The sequence below is a fragment of the Salvelinus alpinus genome, chromosome 1, assembly GCF_045679555.1.
Source record: "Salvelinus alpinus chromosome 1, SLU_Salpinus.1, whole genome shotgun sequence".
Taxonomy (NCBI): domain Eukaryota; kingdom Metazoa; phylum Chordata; class Actinopteri; order Salmoniformes; family Salmonidae; genus Salvelinus; species Salvelinus alpinus.
Window position 1 is genome coordinate 12,207,907 of NC_092086.1, and position 11,441 is coordinate 12,219,347.

Sequence of the window (11,441 nt, forward strand, 5' to 3'; positions counted from 1 at the left end):
TTATCTGTTAGACAGGTGAAACACAGCCCTGCTATCTGTTAGACAGGTGAAATACAGCCCTGCTATCTGTTAGACAGGTGAAATACAGCCTGTCCCGGAACACAGAACTAAAAGACAAGACCAACAGCTAAATGGATTCCCCAACCCTCAGCCAGAGGCAATCTGCGGCTCAGCAAAGTGCCCTCTCCAGCATCATAGTGAACTGTTGTGGCAGCAAGACGCCTAATAGCTGGAAAAGCACCAATTTACGTCGCCATAGCTACCGACTAAGGAGAGTGTGTTGACGACCCTGTATGCATTATGTCAACAAGAGACATAATAAATGGTTCGTAAACACAATTCTTCTTAGTCGGTGTGGCTCAAATGTATGTTGTTATGCCCTGCAGTTAGCAGCCAACGTTACTTATAACTGTTAGCGGCCACTCACCTTTCCAGTGGTAGTTAGCTAACTTGCTAGCCAGAAGCTGTCAATGAGAATGCTGCAAAGACGTGTGTCTGGTAAACATGTATTCATTTGGTTAGCCAAATAAACTAGCCTTCTCTACGGTGGGAACTTCTGACAAACGTTAACTGAATGGGTGGGAGGGAACCTGCTAGAAACAACTACCATGAGCTAGCTTGATGCTAGCTACTTTGATAATGAATGACTGTAAGGTCCAGGGGCAGACTAACAACGAAGCTAGCTAACGAGTGACATTTAATGGGCACATTTAAATGAAACACTTCCAACACATGACATTCAGTACAGTCTAATAACATAAACACGCATTTAATTCATTCTGAGCTTACAACGACGCACAGATTCGCAGATTGTCTCAAATGTCAGCTTCCAAGTCGTACAGAAAAAACACTGGATGTACAGAATACATACGGTGCAGCATTATTATTTCACCCACCAACAAAGGAAACAAGAGCCATCCAAAACGTTCCGCGTGCTACGCATCTAGAAATAATTCAATATGTAAACCACAACACTGTTAAATTGCATTTGGATTAGAATTCAAATTTAAACATAGTTAGAATTTCACTTAGATTGTGATTAAATATCTACATGCATGTGTTGTAGGCACTTTTCCTCACTCAAATAATTACATTTCTAAACTCGGATTAAATTAACATAATGTGTTGAACACTTTGAAACGTTAAACATTATTCCAGTACAAGCATGGTGGTGGCAGAATAATGCTGTGAGGATGTTTTTCAGTGGCGGGGACTGGGAGACTAGTCAGGATTGAGGGAAAGATGAACGGAGCAAAGTACAGAGAGGTCCTTGATGAAAACCTGCTCCAGAGCGCTCGGGACCTCAGACTGGGGCGAAGGTCCAACAGGACAACGACCCTAAGCACAGAGCCAAGACAATGCAGGAGTGGCTTCGGGACAAGTCTCTGAATGTTCTTGAGTGGCCCAGCCAGAGCCATGACTTGAATCCGATCGAACATCTCTGGAGAGACCTGAAAATAGCTATACAGCAACCCTCCCCATTCAACCTGACAGAGCTTGAGAGGATCTGCAGAGAAGAATGGGAGAAACTCCCCAAATATAGGTGTGCCAAGCTTGTAGCATCATACCCAAGAAGACTCGATGCTGTAATCGCTGTCAAAGGTGCTTCAATAAAGTAGTGAGTTAAGGGTCTGAATACTTATGTAAATGTGATATTTCTTTGATAATTTCTTTGCAGTTTTACTATGGTGCTTTATCACAAACAGGATGTATGTTTTGGAATATTTTTATTCTGTATAGGCTTCCTTTTTTTTCACTCTGTCATTTAGATTAGTATTGTGGAGAAACTACAATGTTGTTGATCCATCCTTAGTTTTCTACTATCACAGCCATTAGACTCTGTAACTGTTTTAAAGTCACCATTGGCCTCATAGTGAAATCCCTGAGTGGTTTCCTTCCTCTCCGTCAACTGAGTTAGGAAGGACGCCTGTATCTTTGTAGTGTCTGGGTGTATTGATACACCATTCAAAGTGGAATTAATAACTTCACCATGCTGAACGGGATATTCAATGTATTTTTTTTTTGTTGACAGGTCAACTAATAGGAGCCCTTCTTTGCGAGGCATTGGAAAACCTCCCTCGTCTTTGTGGTTGAATCTGGTGTTAAAAATTCACTGCTGGACTGAGGGACCTTACAGATACATGTATGTATGAGGTACAGAGATGAGGAAATCATTCAAAAATCATGTTAAACACTATTATTGAACACAGAGTGAGTCCATGCAACTCATTATTGAACTTGTTAAGCACATTTTTACTCCTGAACATATTTAGGCATTTCCATAACAACGGGGTTGAATACTTATTGACTCGAAACATTTCAGATTTTAATTGAATTAATTTGTAAAAATGTCTAAAAACAGAATTACACTTTGACATTATGGGGTAAATTTAATCCATTTTAAATTCAGGCTGTAACACAGCACAATGTGGGGGAAGCCAAGCCAAGCTGTGTGAATACTTTCTGAAGGCGCTGTAAGCCCCTGGTCCTGATCAACTTTAGTCAATGATCAATACTTTGCTATATTGTTTCAGAGATCTAACAGTTAGTGTGTTGAGTTAAAGAGCTTATTTTTTAACAAAACTTTTCTTGTTTAGTAAATTATTGAATGATCACTAATCCCATTGGGAATGACACCAAATCCTAGATTTATCAGACACCAAGATCAAATCTATGATGGTTTGAGTGGAGTTACGTACTCTAGTGGGCTATGTTATCAGCTGAAGCAAATCAAACCCCCTTCAAAACATAAATGAAAACTTTAATAACGGTTTGTCTTTGACTTGAGTGGTTGTGTTAAAACCACCAATCAAAACAGTTTCATTACATTGAAGATCTAAACATTTAGAGAAAGGTTTCTCCAATGCTGGGTAAAAGTCATTCTGATTGGCTGGTATGTAGCATGCCTCCTCCAGTGCTGGGTAAAAGTCATTCTGATTGGCTGGTATGTAGCATGCCTCCTCCAGTGCTGGGTAAAAGTCATTCTGATTGGCTGATATGTAGCATGCCTCCTCCAGCACTGGGTAAAAGTCATTCTGATTGGCTGGTATGTAGCATGCCTCCTCCAGGGTATGTCATGTCTCAGAGAAGCATATAATCAATTTCAGAAATGGTACTTTCCAGCCATGTGTCAGAGAAGCATATAATCAATTTCAGAAATGGTACTTTCCAGCCATGTGTCAGAGAAGCATATAATCAATTTCAGAAATGGTACTTTCCAGCCATGTGTCAGAGAAACATATAATACATTTGAGAGATGGTACTGTCCAGCCATGTGTCAGAGAAGCATATAATCAATTTGAGAGATGGTACTGTCCAGCCATGTCTCAGAGAAACATGTAATCAATTTGGGAGATGGTACTGTCCAGCCATGTCTCAGAGAAGCATATAATCAATTTGAGAGATGGTACTGTCCAGCCATGTCTCAGAGAAACATATAATCAATTTGAGAGATGGTACTGACCAGCCATGTCTCAGAGAAACACAGAATCAATTTGGTGAAGAAGCCCAGTGTGGAGTTCCTGGGTTGCCGTGGTTACACGGGGTCTGCGGTTCTGAGGCTGGATGGACGTACTGCCAAATTCTCAAAAATTACGTTGGAGGTGGCTTATGGTAGAGAAATTAACATTACATTCTCTGGCTACAGTTCTGGTGGACATTTCTGCAGTTGGCCTGCCAATTTCACGCTCCCTCAAAACTTGAGACATCTGTGGCATTGTGTTGTGTGACAAAACTGCGCATATTTGAGTGGCCTTTTACTGTCCCCAGCACAAGGTACACCTGTGTAATGACCATGCTGTTTATTACGCTTCTTGATATGCCACACCTGTCAGGTGGATGGATTATCTTGGCAAAGGAGAAATGCTCACTAACAGGGATGTAAACAAATGTGGGCAGCACATTTGAGAGGAATAAGCTTTTTTGTGGGATTTCTAGGATCTTTTATTTCAGCTCATGAAACATGGGACCAACACTTTACATGTTGCATTTGTACTTTTGTTCAGTGTATATTCCTGCACACATATGACAGACAGTGGATGGTCAGAGCACGTCTTTGGAGCCTCTGAGCCAGAGGAGCGCGTATTAATCCTGCTGTAGGACTCATTGCAGCTAGCACTAGCAGGTCAAATGAATGGCTAAAATGAACGAGTCACTCAGAAAAAACTAATCATGACTCTCGAGTCAGTAAAGAGTCATTTAAAAATACATATTTGTAAAATCCATAGAGATAGATAGAGGACTCATCTTTGTATCTGTGCCATTATAGCGTCTGTGACAGAATGGGGAGCTGCATAGAGGGGCGGCAGGTAGCCTAGTGGTTAGAACATTGGGCCAGTAACCGAGAGGTTGCTAGATTGAATCCCCGAGCTGACAAGGTTAAAAATATGTCGTTCTGCACTTGAACAAGGCAGTTAACTCACTGTTCCCCGGTAGGCCATCATTGTAAATAAGAATTTGTTCTTAAGTGACTTGCCTAGTTAAATAAAGGCAAAAGAAGAGATAAATAGAGAACTCATCTTTGTTTCTGTGACAGCATGGGCATCTGCATGGAGATAGATAGAGGACTTATCTTTGTATCTGTGCCATTATAACGTCTGTGACAGCATGGGCAGTTCCATTGAGATAGATAGAGGACTTATCTTTGTATCTGTGCCATTATAACGTCTGTGACAGCATGGGCATCTGCATGGAGATAGATAGAGGACTTATCTTTGTATCTGTGCCATTATAGCGTCTGTGACAGCATGGGCATCTGCATGGAGATAGATAGAGGACTTATCTTTGTATCTGTGCCATTATAACGTCTGTGACAGCATGGGTAGTTCCATTGAGATAGATAGAGCACTTATCTTTGAGGCTGTGCTGTTATTGCGTCTGTGACAGCATGGGCAGTTCCATTGAGATAGATAGAGGACTCATTTTTATCTGTGCTTGTGAGAGCATGTCAACCCAGCTACATAGAGATAGAGAACATGCACAGTGCCATTGAGGCAATCTCCATTTTGAAGTAGTCCATTTCTTCTTCACGATTGGCTGATCCTTTCTAATCCTTTCTGATGACTGGGTTGTACATGTACTCCAACAGGGTCACCAGGATGGATCAGCCAGTGAAGTTGGATGTCCCACCCAAATCTAAATCAAATCAAATAAAATTGTATTTGTCACATACACATGGTTAGCAGATGTTAAAGCGAGTGTAGCGAAATGCTTGTGCTTCTAGTTCCGACAATGCAGTAATATCTAACAAGTAATCTAACCTAACAATTCCACAACAACTACCTTATACACACAAGTGTAAAGGGATAAAGAATATGTACATAAAGATATATGAATGAGTGATGGTATAGAACGGCATAGGCAAGATGCAGTAGATTATATCGAGTACAGTATATACATATGAGATGAGTAATGTAGGGTATGTAAACATAAAGTGGCATAGTTTAAAGTGGCTAGTGATACATGTATTACATAAAGATGGCAAGGTGCAGTAGATGGTATAGAGTACAGTGTATACATGTGGGATGAGTAATGTAGGGTATGTAAACATTATATTAGGTGGCATTGTTTAAAGTGGCTAGTGACACATTTTTTACATCAATTTTCCATTATTAAAGTGGCTGGAGTTGAGTCAGTATGTTGGCAGCAGCCACTCAATGTTAGTGGTGGCTGTTTAACAGTCTGATGGCCTTGAGATAGAAGCTGTTTTTCAGTCTCTCGGTCCCTGCTTTGATGCACCTGTACTGACCAGTTGACTACATTAACATTTGAAGTCTTCAATGTCGCTGCCCATACTAACACAGCCTTTTGGCCACTAGAGGACTCTATCCTTCTCTATGGTAAAACCATAAATCCACCTTCGGTAGTCTCTGTCATATAGAGTACCACAGTACGGGTCATAATACACACAAAACTTAGCGTTCGAAACAGAAAAGCGGTTCCGATTGTTTTTGCGCCGTTCATTTTTTCTCATCGAGGATTTGAGAAACTCTTAAAATAAGGGCTGTGTTTTGTGTAGGATTACCCTGGTGTGACGTTTGGATAACTGTGTCATTTTTTTAATAATCAATATATTAGCCTGTATTTAGCCCAAAACCCTCTTAAAATAAGGGTTTTGTTTTGTGTAGGATTACCCTGGTGTGACGTTTGGATAACTGTGTAATTTTTTTAATAATCAATATATTAGTCTGTATTTAGCCCCCCAAAAATGAAATGCTAATTAGCTGCTAATGTGCCTATCATAAAGAACTACAAAATGCCATGATGATGCACCATCGAGAGCATCCTGACTGGTTACATCACCGCCGGGTATGGTAACTGCGCGGCATCTGAACGCAAGGCGCTACAGAGGATAGTGAATACGGCCCATTACATCACTGGGGCCAAGCTTCCTGCCATCCAGGACCTCTAAACCAGGCGGTGTCAGAGGAAAACCCTAAAAATTGTCAAAGACTCCAGCCACCCAAATCATAGACTGTTCTCTCTGCTACTCGCTGTTAAATGATCTATGAACAGTCACTTTACCCCCACCTAAATGTACATATTACCTCAATTACCTCGACTAACCTGCACCCCCGCACCCCGCACATTGACTCGCTACCGGTACTCCTTGGATAGAGCCTCATTAATGTGTTACTTTTTTGTTCATTTAGTTTATTTAGCAAATATTTTCTTACTCTGTGTTGCGGGTTAAGGGCTTTTAAGTAAGCATTTCATGGTAAGGTCTACCTACACCTGTTGTATTCGGCGCATTTGATTTGATTTTCCTCTGGACGAGGACTGCCGAATCGAGGTAAAGGTCAAAATGTCTGGATGAACTATCTAATGTTAGCTAAATGTAGGAATGAATAAATTGGCTAAATCTCTTTAAATTTACAATTCTGTGAACTGTGTTGTGCACGTTTGAAATTGGCACAATACCTGTTAGCAAAGGTGTCAGCTAGAGATGACATGCAGGAGCTTGCAGGGCTTTGTAGTCATGTATGATGTCTACGTTGATGCTAATTAGCCTCTTCGAATCTGGGAGTAAATAGAGACGAATATATTGATAAAAGTCACCTTGTCCAGAGAGATTTACACGGTTATCAAAACGTCACGCCAGGGTAAGCCTACCTGAAACACAGCCCTTATTTTAACTGTATCAAAAATCCCCTTTGGCAAAAATGAATGGTGGAAAAACGATTGGAAACATTTTCCTGTTTGACTGCTAGGTTTTATGGGTATTATGACACCTGGAGCTCTATAAGGCAGAAACACTTTGGTTTTACCAATAAAGAAAGCACTTTTATAGATGTCCACTGTATCCAAGATTTGCTGAATTTCCTATTTACTCTCACAGGTGAGATGAAATTATATAATGTATCGACTTTGCTCGCGGTGCGAGCCGCTCAAATGTATCAGATGTAATAACAGCCGATACAGACGTATTAACTTTGCCTGGTCCCAACAGCACAAATAGAATGTAGGTATCCGGTGTATTATATTGGTAAATGTTTTTTATAGGAGCACCAGTGCTACCCAATCAAAACTCCATGGCACACAGCAAAATATTTATTCATATATTTTTTTTTTTAAAGTAAGAGATAAGAAAAACATGTAATTAAAGAGCAGCAGTAAATAACAATAGTGGGGCTATATACAGGGGGCACCGGTACAGAGTCAATGTGTGGGGGCACCGGTGTCGAGGTAATTGAGATAATTATGTACATGCAGGTAGGGTTATTAAAGTGGCTATGAATAGATAATAACAGAGAGTAGTAGCAGCGTGGGGGGGTGAAAATAGTCTGGGTAGCCATTTGATTAGTTGTGCAGGAGTCTTATGGCTCGGGGGTAGAAGCTGTTTAGAAGCCTCTTGGACCTAGACTTGGCACTCCGGTACCGCTTGCCGTGCGGTAGCAGAGAGAACAGTCTATGACTAGACTGGCTGGAGTCTTGGACGATTTTTAGGGCCTTCCTCTGACACCTCCTGGTATAGAGGTCCTGGATGGCAGGAAGCTTGGCCCCGGTAATGTACTAGGCCATACGCACTACCCTCTGTAGTGCCTTGCGGTCGGAGGCCGAGCAGTTGCCATACCAGGCGGTGATGCAACCCGTCAGGATGCTCTCGATGGTGCAGCTGTAAAATCTTTTGAGGATCTGAAGACCCATGCCAAATCTTTTCAGTCTCCTGAGGGGAATAGGTTTTGTCCTCCTCCTTCATGACTGCTACTGATACTACTGATGCTACTGATACTACTACTGATGCTACTACTGATGATACTGATACTACTGATACTACTACTGATGATACTGATGCTACTACTGATGATACTGATACTACTGATACTATTGATACTACTACTGATGATACTGATACTACTGATACTATTGATACAACTACTGATGATACTGATACTACTGATACTACTACTGATGATACTGATGCTACTACTGATGATACTGATACTAGTGATGCTGCTGATACTACTGATACTATTGATACTACTACTGATGCTACTGTTACTATTGATGCTACTAATTCTACTCATGCTACTGCTGATGCTACTGATACTACTAGTAATGCTACTGATACTACTACTGATGCTACTACTGGTACTACTGATGCTACTGATACTACTAGTAATGCTACTGATACTACTACTGATACTACTACTGATATTACTGATACTACTACTGATACTACTGATGCTATACTACTACTTATGCTACTGTTACTATTGATGCTACTAATTCTACTCATGCTACTACAGATATTACTGATACTACTAGTAATGCTACTGATACTTCTACTGACACTTCTACTGATACTACTACTGATGCTACTGATGCTATACTACTACTGGTCCTGAAACTACTGATTCTTCTGATACTACTGATACTGCTGATACTACTGATACTACCACTGATGCTACTGATACTACTGATACTACTGATACTTCTGATACTACTGATACTACCACTGATGCTACTGATACTACTGATACTACCACTGATACTACTGATACTACCACTGATACTACTGATACTATTGATACTACTGATACTATTGATACTACTACTTATGCTACTGTTACTATTGATGCTACTGCTGATGCTACTGATACTACTGATACTACTACTGATGCTACTGATACTACTCCTGATATTACTGATAGTACTACTGATGCTACTGATGCTATACTACTACTGATACTGAAACCACTGATACTACCACTGATGCTATTGATACTACTAGTCATGCTACTGATACTACTACTGATGTTACTACTGATACTACTGATGCTATACTACTACTTATGCTACTGCTACTATTGATGCTACTAATTCTACGCATGCTACTACTGATGCTATTGATACGACTAGTAATGCTACTGATACTTCTACTGATACTACTACTGATGCTACTGATGCTATACTACTACTGGTCCTGAAACTACTGATTCTTCTGATACTACTGATACTGCTGAAACTACTGATACTACCACTGATACTACTGATACTGCTGAAACTACTGATACTACCACTGATGCTACTGATACTATTGATACTACTGATACTACTGATACCACTGATACTACCACTGATGCTACTGATACTACTGATACTACTACTGATACTACTGATACTACTACTGATGCTACTGATACTACTGATGCTACTGATACTACTGATACTACTACTGATACACTACTGATGCTACTGATACTACTACTGATAATACTACTGATACTAGTGTTACTACTGATACTGATACTACTGATACTACTGATACTGATACTACTGATACTACTACTGATACTACTATTGATACTACTGATACTAGTGTTACTACTGATAGTACTGATACTACTGATACTACTACTGATACTAGTGTTACTACTGATGCTGATACATCTGATACTACTGATACTACTGATACCACTGATACTACCACTGATGCTAGTGATACTACTGATACTACTGATACTACTGATACTACTACTGATACTACTGATACTACTACTGATGCTACTGATACTACTGATGCTACTGATACTACTGATACTACTACTGATACACTACTGATACTACTACTGATACTACTACTGATACTAGTGTTACTACTGATACTGATACTACTGATACTACTGATACTGATACTACTGATACTACTACTGATTCTACTATTGATACTACCGATACTAGTGGTACTACTGATAGTACTGATACTACTGATACTACTACTGATACTAGTCTTACTACTGATGCTGATACATCTGATACTACTGATACTACTGATACTAGTGTTACTACTGATACTGATACTACTGATACCACTACTGATGCTACTGATACTAGTGTTACTACTGATACTACTGATACTACTGATACTGATACTACTGATACTGATACTACTGATACTACTACTGATACTAGTGTTACTACTGATACTACTAATACTGATACTACTGATAGTACTACTGATGCTACTGATACTATTGATACTGATACTACTGATACTGATGCTACTGATACTAGTGTTACTACTGATACTACTGATACTACTGATACTACTAATACTGATACTACTGATGCTATACTACTACTTATGCTACTGCTACTATTGATGCTACTAATTCTACGCATGCTACTACTGATGCTATTGATACGACTAGTAATGCTACTGATACTTCTACTGATACTACTACTGATGCTACTGATGCTATACTACTTCTGGTCCTGAAACTACTGATTCTTCTGATACTACTGATACTGCTGAAACTACTGATACTACCACTGATGCTACTGACACTATTGATACTACCGATACTACTGATACCACTGATACTACCACTGATGCTACTGATACTACTGATACTACTACTGATACTACTGATACTACTACTGATGCTACTGATACTACTGATGCTACTGATACTACTACTGATACTACTACTGATACTAGTGTTACTACTGATACTGATACTACTGATACTACTGATACTGATACTACTGATACTACTACTGATACTACTATTGATACTACTGATACTAGTGTTACTACTGAAAGTACTGATACTACTGATACTACTACTGCTACTAGTGTTACTACTGATGCTGATACATCTGATACTACTGATACCACTGATACTACCACTGATGCTACTGATACTACTGATACTACTGATACTACTACTGATACTACTGATACTACTACTGATACTACTATTGATACTACTGATACTAGTGTTACTACTGAAAGTACTGATACTACTGATACTACTACTGCTACTAGTGTTACTACTGATGCTGATACATCTGATACTACTGATACCACTGATACTACCACTGATGCTACTGATACTACTGATACTACTGATACTACTACTGATACTACTGATACTACTACTGATGCTACTGATACTACTGATGCTACTGATACTACTGATAATACTACTGATACT

General features: G+C 39.7%; 1 protein-coding gene across 5 annotated transcripts in view; it reads right to left on the minus strand.

Annotated features, from left to right (window-relative positions):
• The window catches only part of LOC139569813 (methyltransferase-like protein 22), a 34,915-nt gene extending 33,974 nt beyond the window's left edge, over window positions 1–941 (minus strand). Inside the window, exons 1-2 of one of the 5 annotated variants that reach the window (XM_071391173.1) lie at window positions 790–878; window positions 428–479 (exon numbers count right to left, since the gene is read on the minus strand). The gene's annotated coding sequence lies outside the window, so the exon portion shown is untranslated. The other 4 variants (XM_071391169.1, XM_071391177.1, XM_071391168.1 and 1 more) reach the window with 4 other exon arrangements.
• Window positions 942–11,441: the final 10,500 nt, after the last annotated feature.